The sequence below is a fragment of the Athene noctua genome, chromosome 1 (genome assembly GCF_965140245.1).
Source record: "Athene noctua chromosome 1, bAthNoc1.hap1.1, whole genome shotgun sequence".
Taxonomy (NCBI): domain Eukaryota; kingdom Metazoa; phylum Chordata; class Aves; order Strigiformes; family Strigidae; genus Athene; species Athene noctua.
In genome coordinates this window covers 137209912-137229906 of record NC_134037.1, presented here as the reverse complement: position 1 = coordinate 137229906, position 19995 = coordinate 137209912, and the positions used below count along the sequence as shown (strand labels likewise).

The 19995-nt window shown below is 39.8% G+C and overlaps 1 protein-coding gene across 5 annotated transcripts in view; it reads right to left on the bottom strand.

The window, feature by feature from the left end:
* ZBTB20 (zinc finger and BTB domain containing 20) overlaps positions 1-19995 on the bottom strand; it is a 460828-nt gene that overhangs the window by 202084 nt on the left and 238749 nt on the right. Inside the window, exon 5 of one of the 5 annotated variants that reach the window (XM_074897470.1) lies at positions 11734-11863. The exons of 3 other annotated variants lie outside the window; for them this stretch is intronic. The gene's annotated coding sequence lies outside the window, so the exon portion shown is untranslated. Of the gene's footprint in view, positions 1-11733; positions 11980-19995 lie in introns of those variants that run through there. One more of the 5 variants, XM_074897478.1, reaches the window with a different exon arrangement.

Sequence of the window (19995 nt, the reverse complement as noted above, 5' to 3'; positions counted from 1 at the left end):
TTATGCTGCAGCAATTCTTTTGCTTTTCTTCTTAAATTTCCCAGTGCCAGCAAGAGGAAGACTGATTCATTTCAACTAATGTGACTCTTGAATCAAAGATATGACTCATTTTAAGGAAGCTTTTGTTGGATGCTTAGTCTATCAAACCATGCATACTTTAGATTATTTGGCTTCTATAGATGATATAATCAGGCAGACACAACCGTTTTGGTTGAGCTCAGGTACACATTATTTTGTATTGAAAAGTTGGACATGAACAGTTATAGTGCAGCCTCGTCTAAAGTCTATGACCAAGCCTTTCTGTGCTATCTGGAAAGAGCTGCATAGTACAGTATGTTTAACTTCTTAGAAAATGACAGAAAGCAAGTTAAAAGGAAAAAAAAAAATTAAAAAAATCCCCGTCAGTTCCCAAGTCAGTGAAGCTGCAGTGCTCAGAATTTGCTTTATGCAATATACATAAATGTCAGGTTACAATGCAAAAACTGGAAAAGGAAAATAAGAGTATTTTCTCCTGTTGTGCTTTTGTCCCATGAAGCAGACCATAACACATCACTTAACCTGCGGCTACTTGCTGGACTAAATAGAATAATGTATTTCAAACACCTCTTTAATGAATAAAACTGAATGTAAAACTACAGGTATTGTCTCTGCTTTTTAAAGCTCACAGATACAAAGCTAAGTTTCAGGTAAAGTTCCTTGGGATGCCTATGGAAAACACATAGTCTAGGATCATACTGTTTGCTTTTATATCCCGGCATTTTCACAGCTTTCATTTGCAAAAATCCTTCCAAGGGTTACTTAGTCAAGGTTGACAGTGGCTCTTTGAGATGGGAAAACAGTGGCAAAGGGGTGATGCGATCTACTCAAGGCCACAAAAGGAGAACACTGGTCAGAGACAGCACTATTTGAAATCAGGATTAGCAGAACTCTTTCTTGTATCTGAAACATGCTTTCATTATCACAGACATAACCGCTCAGATCACTCACACTTCTTTAAGACAAATACAGTTCTGATCCTATTATTCAGAAGTGTCCAGAAAGAACAAATTTGCAAGGCGGATATGTACCATGCACGGTCCTTTTAAACAGAAGAAAGGAGGACTGTTATGGATATTCAAATTACCTTCAAGCCTTAACTACCAGGTCATTCAAAGTGAGGCTGCTAAATACAGTGCTATATAGGGTTAGGGATATATATACATACTACTATACATAGTACACATCTACACATATTTAAGCACAATACAAAGTGACTGTGTACTTGGGACTTGCTCCATGAGAAGGCTCAACTCCTTCTCTGCTGGACTTGCAAAGAACAACTGGAAAGCATGAAAGCAGCACTCCTGCCATCTGGGCAGGAAGACCAGCAATCACATACCCTCCTCTCATCTTCATGTCTTAGCAGTCAAAGAAACCCATGCAGAGTTTCTTTGAGAATTATCCTTTTCCATCTCCTGCCTAGGCAGTTCAAGTTGCTCCTATGATGTATACTGAAGACTTCAAGCAGGAAGAATGTGTGTGTAGGTAAGGGGAACTGAACTAGGACCTGAACCAGGAACCAAGATGCTCTGGGTTCTCGATCCATATGTTCCTGGGACCTCCTACCCATGTCACAGGACAAGGCTGTCCTATTTATTATTAGAACTTACCTATTTATTAGAAAAGGGATGAAATTTATTATCCACAGCACTGAGAAGACTGAAAGGCTTGATACGGGGGTGTGTGTATATATTTGTGTACATACATAACGTCTCCTGAATAACATGGGGATATATGGGGGCAGATACTCCATTTAGCCCAGACCTCCCTCTTCAATGGAGGCCAAGAGTCTGCATCTAGAATGAAAGGTATAAGACCAAAGCAAGCCACTTGTGGTACCTTCCCAGAATATTGTCCTTCCCTTCAGTGTTTTAGTTGACGGGTTTATATCATAGAATAGCTGGAAGGGATCCATAAGGTTCATCAAGTCCAACTCCCTGCTCCACACAAGACTACCTAAAACTAAACCATGGGCTTCATTAAACCTGGAGAAAGGGTCAAATTCAACCAGTAGAGCTAGTAACCAAAACCATAAACAATATCCCTAAATGATAAAAGAACACAAGCACAACTATAAATATATTGCAGCATCATATTGAAAAACTGCTTTGTGAACTACGAAAACCTAAGTGAACTGTTTCTTAGAGGCAATGTTATTCCTTGTTTCCACAGGTAGCCCCAATGTCAATCAGAAAAGGGTTGTATAACCAAGCACCAGAACGTAGCATAATATACTCAAACCTAGATCTGAAAAGCAGAACAGAATCATGGTTCACCTGAACAAATAAACACTTCGAAGAGGCGGTGCTTATTAGCTTGGGTAGAGTGCCATGTTGTCATACCTATGCCACTTCTCATTTCTCAAGGTGGTTTGTTCACTGCTAACTTGGGCTCTCTGCAACGTGTTGAACTGTGCAGGTAGTGCCCAGTTTTCCAATCTCTCCTGGACTAACTTCTCCAATAGCAGGACCAGATTGGCGTGGCAATATCTAATGGCAACACGCATATGCATTACTGTAGCCTGGTGTCTTTGCTCAAATGTTTTCTGAGATACTGAGGCTTCTGGGAATAACAGGTGACAAAAACCAACCAACCAACCAAACAAAAAGAACCCAACCAAAAAATCACCACTGGAAATATGAAGGACTTCTCTGCATTCAAAACTGTGCTACCTGTGAGCCCAACCACTGTCCATTTGAGTCAGTCAATGCCAGCTCATGAAAAACCCAAGAGTACAGCTCAAATTAGAAACTAAGATGACCTGCTATCATTTTTCTGAACACATCCAAGTGCGGCAATGTCAAGTAGAATTCAACTCACTTATTTTAGCTATCTGAAAAGTCTGCATTTAGCCAGGTACCCTTGCTAACCAGTGGATAGACAGGAATCTGTAAAGATAAATTTGTCCCATCATAACAGGTCTATCAAAAGAGAAGAATAATTCACACTCTGAAAGGGCTCATTTCTCTTCAGCTCTTTTAGAGAAAAACCTAAAATTCTGACTTTCAGATTTACAAGGTTAAGCAGGAAGGATTCTTACCCTTAGCTATGACTTTGACCCCGCTGGCTCAGACCTAAATGCTGGATTCCAGCACTTCAGAGCTTGGAGAAAATTTAAATCCCAGCTGACACCAAACCTGACAAACCCTTCCTGTACGCACATGCTTCTGTTTTCCTGCAGGGGAGATCTGTGTTGGGGGAATTCCTCTAATACTTTTCTGCTGTAAACCGGTACTCTTCTCTTCCTTCTCATCTGATGGCATTCCCAGTATACAGATGGGAAGAATAAAACATTTGAGATCCCTCCCTCTGTATCCACAAAATGGCTTTATGTGTGAATTCCATTAATATTAGCAGAAGTGTTGTGAAGAAATCTGCACTAAGAAGAGAATATGGCCCTGAGTTTAAAAAAAATTCAAAGCTCAGACATCTGGGGAATCCTGTCACAAAGACAAATAAAGAAATAAGGAATTTAGCACAGCTTATCTCCCCAACAACAGGACATCTAGCCTGATAAACTGAAGTTGCCTTGATTCAGAAGCAGAAGCTATTACAAATTAAACATTTTCAAGATGGTTTCACTTTCGCTTATTATTTGTTTGGTTATCCAAAAAACCGAAACCGGAATAATTGACAGATGCTCATATAGGAGGGGGAGCAACGCAACTCCAGTCATTGTTTCAAATACAACAGAAAGTGATGTTATACTCATTAGCAAAAATGGATCGTGATTGCTACTCTTCAGTCAGTCCAACCTCTGCTGTACTTAGAGTAGAGGTATAGAGGGAATCCCTAAGCATACTTTCCTGTTTTTCTCATTCCACCTGCAGAAGCAGAAAAAGCCTCTGCACAAGTTACTCCCAGTGCATCCAAACACACTGCCTGTGGGATTCTGCAGCAAATTGTCTGCCTACAGGGAAACTTTAGGAAAAGCTTTTAACAGATTCCTGCAAGAAGAATTAAATAGTTCTTTAGAGAACAGATGGGAGGAGAAAAGAACATTTTTCCATACCCTGCACCTGCTCCAGCCTCATATAACTAGATGATTATAGCATTCCTGTCTTAAAACATTCTCAAAAGGGGACCAAGTTAAATTTTACAAACCTCAAACCCTAATTTAACCAAATAAAATACCACTCAACCCCGTCAAATGCTTTTTACGAATTCTTAAATAAAGGAGGTAAGTTCTTCTCGAGTGAGGTATCATATTTATTTTTACTTTAGACCTAACTCAAATCCTGCAACTCTTCATGAATAAGAAAGAGAAGGAAAAAAAAAAAAAAAAAGTATTTCAAGTGCGCTTGCCAGATTCCAAACTGGGTAAATACAATTTTCTCATTTCAGTCAATTTTGCAGTTTCAGCAGTCTAAGTTTGCTCCCTCTCTACTTCAGGTTAGTGAATGATGTTCTTGTTTCTTATTCCAAAAGTGGTCCTGTTTTTTTGAAGTAGATTATAAGATTCCTGTGCAGTTTCTTTAAAAATTTAAAACCCTGATTATGCACATATACTCATCTTACATCTGGTTAGCTATTCCCCTGAATTTTTAGTCCTATAGAAATAATCACACACTTAAATAGTAAGTAGTGATAAGTATTCATAAGAGCAAGTCCTAAGTTTGTAAGTTTTGTTAGATTTTTTTCAGGTAAAGAAGCCTACCAAAATTCAAAAGACTAATACCAGTGTTTATATTACCATCACTGCTCTGAAAATATAATATATAACACAAAATGCTTATGTAATGTAAATATTGTGATATTCACAAATGCAGCTGCCAGTAGAACTAAGACATTCCCAAATCACTGACATTCTCAAATTCCAGAAGAAACAAATCTCCCGAGTCATTACATATTTTGAATTGCAGTATCCATCATATAATTTTTATAATTCTTACTGTTAGCTTTTCCTGTTGTTACTACTTTTGACATTGAAAAAGCACTATTGATCAGAGAATTTTGTTTTCTATCCTTTAAAAAAGACCACAGACTATCTTCAGCAATACTCAGCTCAGAAGTACCTCCATATACAGACCAGACCAGGGCATACAGACATTACTGGAAGCATTCCCACTTAGCTAAATGGTCTTCGGTGCAGGCTTATTGGGAAAGTTCCCAGAGCTGTAAGAGTAATTGCACTGAAGCCAATAGAAGTTCTGGGTCTGCCATTAAATGAGAAAGGAATAGGTCCACATAGGCTTGTACAATTAGAAATATTCTAAACAGACTGCAAATCTCCTGCTGATACCTTAATTTGGATTTTTAAACCAGAAATTCCTTCCTTGGCTTTTCACATAACGTCATTTTCATTTTGTCTTGCCTTTCACTCAGAAATCTGGTCAAATCCATGATCAAGACCAGGAACATAAAAATCCACCATTGAGTCCCAAAACACTATTCACTTCTTTCTGAGCAAAATTCCTTCTGAGATCAACAGAAGAGTATGGGCTAAAAAAGCAGCTGAGAATTTATTTAACTTGAATAACAGATGACACATGATGACATGGTCCTGTGACAGTCTGCCCCAACTGGGAGAACTGACACTCAATAGGATATTTTCCATGATCTGCCAAATTCTCTTTGACCTCTTTTTAGGGATTTCCTTAGACCTTTTGCTGCAATTCAAAACAGTTCTGAAGTCCACTGATAAATGCAGCTACCTTACAGTGCTTCACTTTAAATCTCAAAGACACCCTTGTACCTAAACTGTTCTCACTCTGCCAAATGCTTTGTCCTGTAAAATGATAAAAAAAGGACTGATTTGTCAGCCTAGGCTCTGCATTCTACTGCTGAAATGATGTATTCTAAACATAAGTGCGAAACAGTAAGACTAACCTAAAACTGGAATACATTACTTATTCAATTTTATTTAAGGGATATATTTCACAGAAATGTTTGCATGTCCCAGCAAGCTCTTAAAGTAGGATTTGTCCCCAAAGTTTGCACAGTACTAATGCCACAACATTTTGTTGATGTGTATATTGCACTTTTAATAGGACACAACAGAAACAGCCCAGGCTGAAAAATATTTGTGTGGATAGCTTATACCTGTTAATAAACCAGTAAAGCCAATTGCATGAACAACAATCACGTTTACAACAAATAATTCAAGCTAGTTGCTGCATAAATGGATTAATATATATACTGAAGAGTTAGGTGGCTTAGTCTCCAGCCCATGATGGAGTATGAACAAAGTCGTACCAGTGGTTACACATAGGAAGTAAGAAAAGCTCATTTAGATCAGTATAGTTCTACATAAACTTTGTAATGTCACACATAATGCACCCTCCTGGCTAAGGGACAAGAAGAGCTGCCATCAAGGAAAGCTTGTTGAATGGCACTCATCTCCCAAAGTGCAGTTCTGAAGATTAGAGCGATGTCTAGTCTTCAAAAGGAAAGGACCTGAAGTAAACAGAAAACTTCTACATCCAGTCTTATTTCTCTATATCAGAATGAAGATATATTATGCTATGGAAAAGAGTTTCTGGGAACAAAGTGTCTCTAGAAGCAAATGCTACTAGAATCAGAGAAGAGGGTTTTCAGAGTTTGTCTCTTTGGAGCTTTCTTGTACATGGTTAAAAGCAAGTCTACAGGGACCTGGAAGCTATGCTACTGACAGAAAAACTCCATGTAGCAGAAAACCATAGAATCATTTAGGTTGGAAAAGACCCTTAAGATCACTGAGTCCAACTATTAACTTCACACTACCAAGTCCACTGCTAAACCACATCCCTAAGTGCCACATCTACATGTCTTTTTAATACCTCCAGAGATGGTGACTCAACCCCTTCCCTGGGCAGCCTGTTACAACATTTGACAATCCTTTCAGTGAAGAATTTTTTCCTGATATTCAACCTAACCCTGCCCTGGTGCAACATGAGGCCATTCCCTCTCATTCTATCCCTTGTTACTAGGGAGAAAAGACTGACACCCATGTTGCTACAACGTCCTTTCAGGGAGTTGGAGAGGGCCATGAGGTCTCCCCTCAGCCTCCTCTCCTTCAGACTAAACAACCCCAGTTCCCTCAGCTGCTTCTCATAAGACTTACTCTCTAGACCCTTCACCAGCTTCGTTGCTCTTCAGACACATTCCCTCAACGTCTTACTTGTAGTGAGGGACCCAAAACTGAACACAATCTTCGAGGTGTGGCCTCACTAATGCCGAGTACAGGGGGACCATCACTGCCCTAGTCCTGCTGATCACACTATTTCTGATACAAGCCAGGATGTTATTGGCCATCTTGGCCACCTGGGCATGCTGCTGGCTCATATTCAGTCAGCTGTCGACCAACACCCCAGGTCCTTTTCCCCTGGACAGCTTTCTAGCTGCTTCTTCTCAAGCCTCTAGCATTGCATGGGGTTGTTGTGACACAAGTGCAGGACCCAGCACTTCTTGTTGTTGAACCTCATACAATTGGCCTCAGCCCATTAATCCAGCCTTTCCAGGCTGTAAAGCCTTCCTGCCCTCGAACAGATCAACGCTCCCACCCAACTTGGTGTCATCGGCAGACTTACTGAGGCTGCACTTGATCCCCTAGTGTATATCATCAATAAAGATATTAAATAGAACTGGCCCGATACTGAGCCCGGGGAACACCACTTGTGACCAGTCGCCAACCGGATTTAACTCCACTCACCACAACTCTGCCATCCATCCAGTTTGTTAACCAGTGAAGAAAACACCTGTCCAAGCCATGAGCAGCCCGTTTCACCAGGAGAATGCTGTAGGAAATGGTGTCAAAGGCCTTATTAAAGTCCAGGTAAACAACACCCATGGCCTTTCCCTTATCCAATAAGCAGGTCACACCTTGTCATAGAATTTGATCAGGTTAGTCAAGCAGGACCTGCCTTTCATAAACCCATGCTGACTGGGCCTGATCATTTGGTTGTCCTGTACATGCTGTGTGATGGTGCTCAATATGATCTGCTCCATAACCTTCTCCAGCACCGAGGTCAGGTTGACAGGCCTGTAGTTCCCTGGATCCTCCTTCTTGCCCTTCTTGTAGATGGGCGTCGCATTTACTAACCTCCAGTCAACTGGGACCTCCGTGGTTAGCTAGAACTGCTGATAAATTAATGCAAGTGGCTTGGTGAGCACTTCCACCAGTTCCCTTGGCACCCTTGGGTGGATCCCACAGAATTGTGTGTGTCTAAGTGGGGTAGCAGGTTGCTAACTGTTTCCTCTGGGATAATGAGGGGTTCATTCTGCTCCCCATCTTCCAGCTCATGGGGCTGGGTACCCCGAGAACAACTAGGCAAACCCTGAGAAAGACTGAGAGAACACCACATCCAGTCAACCAAAAAAAAGATTCTTTGCTTCCGTGGGAATCAGCATCTTCTTCACCATAACCTAGAACCCTGAATCACCTTACACCCTTGCTGTCGCCTTACATCCATTTATATATGCAGCTGTCATCTGTTTGCTCAGCAGAGAGGGTAATAAAAAGAGACCCACATAAATCAATACAAATAACATAAAACTATTAATCCTATCCCCAGATCAGTGGCAGGCTCATGAATCTGTGTATCACCTTCTGAAAATACAAGCATTCCTGACAGAAATACCTCTTTTCATTGGAAATTCTAATGCTCCCATATAACCTTACAATAAAAAGCTCACAGCCCTTTTCAAGTCAGTACTATTCTGACCTGCTCCTTTACACAAGCAGAAATAGTCTTGGAGGGCTGTCACAAGTACTATCTTATTTCAGGCTGTATCAAGTAATGAAGAATGTGATAAGAACCTTGTGAATGTTCCCCAAAAAATAAAAAGAAGCAGCAGTGACTGAACCACATCTCTCTCCATCCCCAGTACCATGTTTTCATCCAGTAAAACCTTCTAGGTTTCACTCCTACTCTGAAAATATTATAACTTCTGGATAAATACAGGATCTGTATGATGATGATGGTGGATGTTGATCTTGGGGAAGTGATCAGTACTGACTTTGCAGGTTCTTAACACAACGTCTGGAGCAAAACGGTCAAAAGTTTTCTTCTGTGTATTGCTCCTTTAGCATGCAATGCTGGGAGTCCTCATGGTGTCTATCAGCTGCAGTCGTGAGCCAAAGCAGAAAAAAAACCCCTGAAGCAACAGTGAGAAGCCCATGAAGCACAAGCAAAACCTGTGTTTTGGAAAGGTTGGCCTCACTGAACCTGTGAAGTATTACAGCATCTTGCTTTCCTGAGTAGGAAGCCCTTTACCTCCATTTTAAGCAACAGAGTAAACAAAAGTCTATTCTGTCTCCTCCGACATGGCAGCATACAACGGTTCAAGCGTTTGTGTCTCTCCTCAGGGTAGGTGCTGCAGATTAGACATGGCTATAGGGGAGAAGAGTGGCTGAGAGCTAAAGACTCGTTTCAGGGGTGACCAGTAGAAGATGTGAGTTTGCTTATGCACCGCGTCACCCCCTTGGTCTGATGAAAGCCTCTGCACCGCCCCTCCCTCCCCTCTCCTTTAATCTCTGCATGCTGCTATGCGGAAGGTGCCAACTTGAGAACAGACAGTTCTGAAAAGAAGGCAATTAAAAAAAAAAAAGCACAGTACTTTAGAAATTTAAACAACAAGCCCTGTGATCAAAATAATTCATAAAGGGAAGGATTTTATGAAGTCATTTCACGAGCACACAATGCTTTTTTTTTTTTTTTGCTTTGTTTTTTAAATAAATCCGTCAGTACACATGCCAAGGCAACACATCTGAATACAATATCAGCAGACACACCCTGAATCCCTGCGCCTGTACTCTCCCAAGTTACAGCAAAAGCTAAAAGCTGGGCTTTTTGCCTACATTTTAACAATTATAAATTTATTTCTTTTCGTTTGGGTGCATTAGTTAAAACCTTTTTTTTTCCCCTTCCTCTCTCTTTCTTTCTCCTCCTTCACAAGCACTTCTTTTCTCCTCCCTTCAGAAAAAAAACCCATTATCTAAAAAATGGATTTTTCTCTTACTGATGGTAAATGTGTCTGTTTTAAAAAAAAAAACCAAACAAACCAAACATAAAGAGATCTAACTTATAATGAATCCCTCTGGCATAAGGAAGCCTGTTCTAATCTCTCTTTATCAGGCTTGAGTGATAGTTTTGCTCAACGAATATTGACAGGGCCGTCCTGTTTCTCAGGCTTTCATTTTCCCTGAGTTGGAAAAAGGATACAGTGCATTTTCACATTCTCCAAGTCTGCAGTTGTTTTTATATAAGAAGCAATTTGCTTGGGTCACATCAGGTCAAATGGGAAGCCTGCCCAGCTCTTGGTTTTAAAGGAAAAACATACAGAAAGACACAAAAACACAGCAGTTTCCTTCATTAAATTCCACTCTACCTGCCATGGGCTTGCAGCCACAATGGAATTTCCCACCCTGGCTGACCATAGCTAAACTTTTATTTTTAGTTTGGTCCCCCCCACCCCCCACCCCCTTTAAGTAAAAAGTCTTATTAGTTTTCCTTCGAGTGAACTTTAAAGTCAATGCAATTGTCCAGCTTTTAAATATATAAATTAATAGAGGCCTACATAGGAGTGGGGCCAAATGCCAAAGTTCTTATTTAAGCCCACATTCTGATCTCTGTTATAATGCTGTAAGTCAAAAGCAACTCTTCTGAAGTTGTTGGAGTTGTGCCTGGGTAAAAGATCAGGATCTTGCCTCAATTTTTAACTCATTTCTCACTTGGGGAAAACCTCAGCTGACTTCGGTGCGAGTTTGCCCGAGTTAAGACTGCGTGTGAAGCACAGCATGAAGCCTGTCTCTGAAATGTGTTCTGCTGAGCTCTTCCAAACTTGCAGTGGCTTCAACGCTTGAACAGAATGGCACCCAAATAACTGCCTTTCTTATTACTTGGTAATTGCAAAGGTTACCAGCACTAGGAAAGCTTACTCCCAAAGAAAAGTAAAGCAGCCACAATACTCCCCCAGCCTCCCAAACAATCACTGAAACCTGAGGTGAAATTCTACCCTGAACTGCAAGAAGAAGATGCTGAGGGAGTGACTCAGCGTGTAAATTTTTAAGAACAATAGATCATGAAGATGCTTCATTGATTTCAATACAGCCCGAAGGAGAACCAAACATAGTTGCTTGCTTTGACTATGATTTCATCGAACACACAATGGAGGAAAAAATAAAATTAAAAAAATAATACATCCCAAAGCAGAGGTAAGACTGCTTCTTTTACAATGCTAAAAAGATGTTTCAAATTTGGATCCATCTAACTACCAAAGCATTTGTACCTGGCCTCTCTGCTGAATGCCCAGCTATTCCCACTGCTTTGCTACTAGTTTGCATTTAACTGCAAATGCTATAATTAAGTTTGCAGAACAGTTTCCATTCAGACTGTTTGCCCATAACTTTCTGCAAAGTTCTCCTTTTGGGCTGAAAGACTGGCCTCAAATGAATGATGCAAAGTATAAGGCAAATTGGGGGCAGGTGGAAAGAGAGTAGCCTAGGATCTGCTCAGCCTTGAATTACAAGTGGGTGGCCACCTCCCTTTCTCACAATTTCTTCCACCCTGAAAAGCCATTCAGCTTTTTCTCTACAATAAATTAAAAAAAAAAAAAGGAAATAAAGGAGGGGGGGGAGGGGGGGGAAGATCCGTTGGCTCAGTGCCCCTGTATCCTCTGTTTTCCAGACACTCATGTATGAAACAATGGCAGTTTTGCCTGAATCAGAGCTGAGGATTGCTGGACTTGGCCTTTGAACGATTTTTTTGGACTTACTATCATGACTTTCATCCAGAGATCACAAAGGGTTTTGCACTATTTATCACACCAGGCAGACCTTTGAAGCAGTTTGAGCTGTATGATAGTGGAGTCACTTCTTCCCTTGCAGTCTCCTTTCCCCGGCAGTCTAAGAAACAAAGGAATTTTAAAAAATTTCATATACTCTCTTCAGTTTCAAAGGCTGGCTAGTAGGACACTGCAAAGTTCTCTTCATTTTATTTTCCTACGGTCAAATGGTTCTTTTCTTTTTCCTTTCTCCCTGCTCTCTCTGGTGTCTGTTTTTCTAGTTGATTCATCTATTATCCCTCTTTATATAATTAAATTTCTCTACTCAGTGTGTCATTGTGCTCAGGCCGTATTGTGCTCTGTCACCTCCAACTCCTTTCCTTCAGAAACTCCACACCCCAATTCCTCTTTAAAGTTGCTTGCTGAAGCATTTGTTCTTTCAGCATCGCCATACGTTTATAAACTGGAGATTAGTTCACTTTGTCTGCCTTCCAAAGCCATTTGCTGCTTGAGACCATTTCATGAGCTTGTCTATTCATGTGGATAAACAAAAAAAACCTCAACTATAATATGAATTAGGAAGAGGAAACAGCAGTTGCATGGAACAAATACCAGTGAGGGTGAAATTAGTAACAGTCACAGTTTTTATTGATGCTGCCCCTGCCTGAACTATTTCACTCTGACACACCTTTAGACAGTAGGATTTCACAAGTTAAAAGGATTATACACATTTTAGTAGAACCAAGTGACCTACTGTAATATTTTGCTCGTGATTCCAGCATTTCTATACCAGAGAGTCCCCAGACTCACAAACTTCTGTCTAGATGATTAATCCAAATACTCTGCAGTTCCCCAGAGCAGTCCATTATTTCCCACAAAGCCTTTAAAACTTCCTACTAAACTCAGGATTTTAAAATGATGTCTGGCTAACAGATGTGCTTGTTCTGGAACTTTTAGATATCTTCCCTCAAAACAAGAGCCCTTTCAACAATTTAAAGTCAAGTCAATGACAAAATTCCTATTGATTTAAAAAGATATGCTCAATTCTTGAAACAGGGATCTGGGCCTGAGCATCAGACACTTTGGATGTAACATCAGAATATATAATGAAATTCCAGTCTCCGGCTGTATTCATCAAATTGTGTGGATTATTTGCAGCTTAAAAACAGGATAGGAGGCAAAAAAAAGGGAGTTTTCAAATGGTTTACAGAAGCAATGTTGGCTGAAGTTAGATGTAGTCCAATTAGCTGTCTTGAGCAGCAGAAGGTATGCAAATGGCCTCCTTTTTTTCCTTGTGGTCATTCAAGATGTGCCGTTTACAGCAGTTTCTTCAGCACACTTCCACTCCTCTGGAAGGTTCTCACCCAATTTGCAAGACATCGAACAACCCATTTCTCTGCTTTAAACCTCTTTGACGTGCATTTCCTCTTGCAGAGACATACAGCCCTGAAACCCTCCAGGCTTCAGGGTTTAGATTTACATCTGCAAGACTGGGAGGAAAATCAGATCCTCTCTATGCGGTCATAAATGGTATGAAGTGGAGAGAGGTGACAACCAGAACTTTTTGCATATCTGGTGTAAACCTCTACATGGTAAACAGCTCATCACAGATTAATGATCTGTTGGAGAGAGAACCAGGAGACCAGGTGTGATGCTGAAGTCTTAAATATTTGCTAGCAGAGCTTCGATTCTGGTCAGGGAAACTTAACAGCCTTAAACACCACAACTGACTAAATAAATGCCTTATAATTTTATAAATGACAGCAGGAATGACTGTAATTATGCTTATTAGCAGATAAAAATGTCTCTAAAGGATTGGATTGGGGGGGCTTATAAAGCAAAACAGGAAACAGGCTCATTGAACACATCTGTGGTGCATGGTTAATCTAAGCTGAAGCCTTGCGTATGTTCATTTTCCATGCCAAGCATGATCATCATAAGACATGATTATATTCTATCAGTTCTAAGCGTTATAGCTTGAACTACTATAGAAAACTAGTTTTAAATTATAATCATGTTAAGGTATTACATGTATTTTCTTAAAGATGTTCTTAGCAATTCTGTCTTTTGAATGCTTCGACAATATTCCCAGAATCAAGCCTTTACAATGAACCACTTCATTATTTGTGTTGCTTAGGAGTTTTCTGAAGGCAGAGTAGGAAAAAAGTTTCAAATACAAGTTCTTCTCTATAACCTGTGTGCGCTGCATACATTTTGATCAAAATTCCACATAATTTATGATTTTTATAGCACTCAAGAGAGTGGTAAGCACTGGAAAGAGAAAGTAAGAGATATGAATCAATCCTACCTCAATGATTCGGATATCGAGGATGAAATAATGGACCCAGAAAGAAAACATTTACCATTGATTTCAATGTATCTGGGATTTCAGCTCTTATTTAAATAAATTGTAGATAATTTAATTACCTAATTGATAAAATAACTGGGCAGAGGTAAAAGCTCACTAACAATAAGTTAACCACCAACAAAACCAATATTTACCTTTTTAATTCTCTTACATCAAGAACAACTAGCCTTCCTGCCTTAAAAGCCATGCACCATACCTAATCTCTATACAGCTGAAAGTGACAAGCCACATTCCACAGATGAAGAAAGATAGGAAGTACAGGACCTCCAAAAGCCATTCACAGACAGGAGATCACCAGCTCTCTCACGGGTCCTGCTGTTTTACTGCACAACTGCGCTGAGCTGAGCTTGCAGCTGGGATGCTGGGTGAGTTGCTAATGTTGGCTTCCCTGGGCCCCACAGTGAGGGACGGAAATGATTCAGCAGTGCCCTGTGCCAGCACAGCCCTGCTGTGCATCATACATCACCCCTCCTCAGCCCTGCAACTGGCTTGAACTCGAAGTGCTCACATGCCTGAGTACAGCTAAAAACTAAAATCTTTGCTATCACTATTAGGGACCTGTATACGAAACATCTGTGGGTCTATACTACTTGCTGCGCTGAAGGGTAGATGTACCTGGGCCAGCTCAGGGCAAGAAGAAATAAGACCCAGAGGGGTCTTTAATAGGGGAGCTCAGTTAGCTGCCTAATAGGAATATTTTAAGATTTTATGAAAAACAAAAAAAATTCAGTACAAGGCCGACTTTGTAAGCTAGGTGAGGATACCCAGATTTCTAATTTAAATTTCATCAGAGTCATCACAACTGAAATATTTAGATTTTTGTTCACATTCCAGAACCTGCCAAGAGCATCCTTTTTATTAATTTAATATTAATATCATTATTTTCCCAACACGTGCAATTCCTGCATCAAAAAGAGCTAACTGGGTACTATGTTTGAGATGCTAAGGCTGTATGAATTCTCTAGAAATATTCACCATTCACTCGCTCAGAATGGCAAGTTTCAATGAGATTTTCCTTGCTTTAATCGGTTTGAGCTAGCTCTTTGGCATTCTCTTATAAATAATAGAAGCTACACACCGCACTTTTATAACATCATTCATCTGAGGATCTCATAACTTAATTAAGAGGGACATTGTCAGGTTAAAAATCATATATTTTTTATTAAGTAATTTCCTTATCTATGTTACTAATAACATTTTGGGCTATTAAGCTGAAACAAATTCTTAAAATCTAATTCAACATCTACTACTAGCATGTATATATTAAATATATACACAGCTGGTTTACTTTCTGAGATATTAAAACAGATGTGTTAGCTTTACTTTTGTTTCAAGTTGGATTCATTTACAGATTTTCATGTGTGCACAATGCTCTTCCTTCAGCGTGGTATAAACAGTCCACAAGAACATTTAAATGCAAACGAAAATTATATTAACATGGAAGAAAAATAAAACATATGTTTCTGTTAATATAAGACCTTGAAGGATTCAACAACAATAAAACTTTAATTTTGGAGAAAACTGTTGAACACTGTATGGTGGTTATTTTCACTTTCTCTAAAGGAAAGGGGACAAGTACTACTTTGGTTTTGCTTAATTATGGGAGAGCACAAATCTGTTTGCTATGGGGGAATATTAATAAACTCATTCAGTCTTTTCAGATACTGAGAAATGTGCTGTTACTTCACTAAGGCTTATAGCAGAGGTTTGCTTTTGATGGGAGAAGTTAGCTGTGGGGAAAGATAGCATAATGAAGTTCCTACCTGTCACAGTTTAGTTAAACTTGAATTTAGTTAAAGTTGTTGAAGTCTACACAGCACTTCCAAAATAGGCAGACAGTAGCTAAAACACTGTGGGGTCTCTTGGAATCTATCTATATATAAAATATAACACCAAAAACAACAGTACATATTTTTCCAGTTTGCACTTAATACAAGGGGAAAACTAAGACGTGATCAAAGTCACACAGTGAGTTGATGATAAAACCAAAATAAAATCCACAGCCTGCACCACTCACTCTTCACTAGTTTCTTCCTGATGTTTCAATGTATTTTATATGAAGAACAAAAAAAATCTATTTTTCACTTGTACTCTTACTACATAATAGAGCAGGGAAGACGGGGTTTTGCCTTCCAGTAGGTCATTTTGCTTCGAAAGAGATTCCTTCTCTTCCCTCCATTCCCTAGGTTCAGTGATCAGCAAAGCAAGTGTTCACTTACAGATCCAGAGCTCCCGCCACACAAGCCAGAGGAGTTTTACCTTTCATTTTGCTTTTTAATGGTCCATTGCTCAGACATCAGTCCCAGGAGACACACTGCCAACTACTAAACTTTCTAAGCAGGTAGGGGTTGAAATGGGAAGCAGGTCATGGAGTCAACAGCAGTGAGTCAGCTCTGTCTAGTGTTTAAAAAGAAAAGTACAGTGAAACTGAAAATAATAAATACAAATAATAAAACATACAACCAAAAGGCCTCTCAGGAGCCGGTGAGGAGCCATGAAGTGTGCTCTGAAGAATGGTGGTGTAGCCTGATATTAAAAACCAAACACAATGCTGTTGTGCAGAAGAATCCCTTATATGAGAACCACTAGTGTTCTTCAGCATTAAATGAGATTGTCTTCAAACTCAGCTGCAAATGATACATGCTCAAGGTTAATCAGTTTTGTAGTGCAGAGACAACATGAAACTAGGCCAAGGACCACCTTCCACCGCAGGAAAAAAATGAAGAAACTCATTGTTATTCCGCCTGAAAATGTGTTTTACCTAATAAATGTGTGAGCTTTCAGAGGTACCCTTTTGCTGGCTGACTGCAGTAGTGGGACTTGAATGTAGATTTGTTTGTTCATAGCCAAACCTCTCATAACCTCCGATGCTCTGATAAAACTCTAATTATTTCACCTTAACAGCATCTTGTATCAGTGTCACATACGCCTGCCCGAGATCCACAGTTTTCATAAAGAACAGGAAAGTATATCCAGGATGCTGCAAACCTAAGCCAGGATAAAATTTTTTGGTTACAGACTTTTCATGTTGCACCTATTTAAAATCCAGGACATAGCAGCTGAGAACATGGGCCTGAATGGCAGCATTCCTGTGTCAGCTGCTGACCAGACAGAAAGGTTTTTTGTGAGCTTGGTTAAGTCTTTCAAATTATTGGTGTTTCATTTTCATAATTTGTCATGTGCAAGAGATGTCTCGAGAGACGGTGCTTTAGTACTCTGAAGCCCAACTATCATTATGTACATCCCAGCCAAACTCAGTGACAACTACAGAGAGGATAACGCTTTTCAAAAAATGTGTCTGTGTCTTTCTGTTGTTGTCTTAAAAGTATGAGGTCTGATTACTCCGGTATTAATGTGCATAATTGTCTCACTAATCAGCACAGACCTTTTTCAACTGTACATATGCTTCAGCGGTGAATAAATTGTAACTGCGATGGTATTTTTCAAGTAATATGGATTTAAATGTCACACACATATATGTCTGAAGATATCTGCCTTCCTCACTGGCCATTCCTAAAACCAGAACACTGAATTTAAAAAAGTAGCTTGTCTAAGCCAGCAAAATCAATCCTGAGAGTCATGCACTCATGGACGCTCACTATCGCTCTCCATGTGCACTTTGCCCACTTTAAGTCTATGTTAATGCCCAGAAAGCAAATTCAGTCCTGTATCTCTATGCCTAGGGGGGGTTCTCTTAAAATTTTAAAACAAATCCCTAGTTCACAGATTTAAAATTACTGCTGAAGCCAAAGTAAAAAACAAAAACAAAACAAACCCACAACCCAACACATTAAGACTCGATAGAACTTAAGAGCACATTTTTACTGTAATTACCAAGGAAAAAATAATAGCAAACCAGCTGTACCTATTTACAAAGGAATTTAAGATAACACTCTGGGTTCTGATATCCTTATCTCATGGATAGGCTGAGCACACAAGGAAGATGCTTTCAGTATAGAACTCTTAAATTGCTAAAAAGATTAGCCAGACCAACCATGAGCCAACAGCCTCATCCCCTTCCACATAAAGGCTAGAAAAATCACGTTGACCATTATTTTAAAATAATCCTGTTAGGCCAACATATAGTAATATTTATTATGTGTGTCTACTTCAAAGATGTTGCAAAACACAGGTAGAAAACTTGGGGTTTTGGATCTGAGCATTAAAAACAAAATACTCAGTTTTGTAGTGCTGGTGACACATGAAGTGAAATGAGTTTCTATGTTCCAGTAGCTGAAAGCAAATATGATCGTATTCCACATCTTTCTCTCTTTTGCTCATTATTTTTTGGGCTCACACACTCACTAGTTCTCTCCCTCAAACACAGAGAGTCTCATCTACTTTCTCCCTCACTCTTGCATTTCTCCAACCTGTCTGCCCACAACCAGCCATATACCCATGGTTTTACAAGTCATTTATGCTCTCCCTTCCCTCTTTAGCCATCACATGAGCCCCCAGCATAGTCTTCTGCCCTGGAGCCACCCTCCTGTCAGGTCATGGAGAGCCCCAGTAACACAGTAGTTGCTGCAGGAATTCCCTGCTGCAATGGGCTCCTCTAGGGTTCATGCAAAGAACTAAAATGCAGAGTCTTTTGGTCTGTGTTTGACTAAGGTTGTCATCAGACAATACAGCCCCTAATTATACCTTTGCCTCGCTCCTCACCTCTCCCTGAACCAGTTTCCTCTCTTCCCTATGAAGAGAGTTAGCAGCAGTGAAGTACGTCCTTTGGGTCTGTAAGGAATGCCTCCTTCATTAAATTCGATGAAATGTTTTGATATCCTCAGAAGCATGTCTTATTTAAGTGCTAATCACTCAAGTCTTCAGAATGGCCAAAATTATTTCACTTGTTATCAAAAAGCTCCGTTGTCACACATTACATTGCCACTGCACTGAAAAATAATTAACAGCCTACATTTTGGGGTCCATTATTTGAGCTGTCTGACTGACTAGGGAATTATCCAGAATTCCCAAGTTTTCAACGGAGAAATTAGAAAACATTAAAAAGGTAGGCCAGGGAACAGATCTATGAAACAACTTGTACAAAATATGAGAAAAGAGACCACTCCTTCCAAGCACTAAGACAAAGCAGTAGGTAAAAGTCAAAGTAATCTGATGTAACAAGCAATCTATAGGATAATTTAAGAAGGTAATCTTGTAGATGGACTCCCAAAGCTTATCAAACTCAAGTATTCAGTAAACCATTCTTAAACAACTAGAAACCCGAAAAGTTATGAAAAACAGCACATAGTGCTCAAAACAGAAGGTGTAACATATGGCTACACCATTTTATATTTCAAACAACGCATAAACCCTGATGTATGTAAGAGAAGCTGTCTTTAGTACTTGGAGCACTAGCAAATAAGGAATTCACTGTTGTCCCTCTTGCTTGTTCAGAACCTCCTCACCTCTTTGCCTCTTTGGATGCAACCAACTTTATCAATTTGAAGTCTAGCCAATACACCTAAGTGTACTGTTATACACCTCAGTGAGAGAGTGGATACCCTTGGCTGACACCAATGAAACCAGGTGGGACTGAAACTCTGCATCCAGACCTCAGACCTCAGTGCCCACCAGAGTATGACCTACATCACTTCTTTATCCTTCAGAGTCCCAGATTCAGTTAGCTAACACTGGGTGAGTACTCTGATTACCAAAAAACCACCATCAACCCTTCTCCCCCACCAAAATAAACCCCACCACAACAACAAACATCACCACAAAAAACCCCAAAGCAAAGTAACAGTAGTACAGAAAATTCAATAAATAAATAGATCTCCAAGCTTTCAACAGATACATAAACTGAAAATTTGCACAAGACCAAATCCTTAGCTGGAGATTGAGAAGCAAATGTCTTGTAAAGACAGTAAAGGTATGTTAAGAACCTG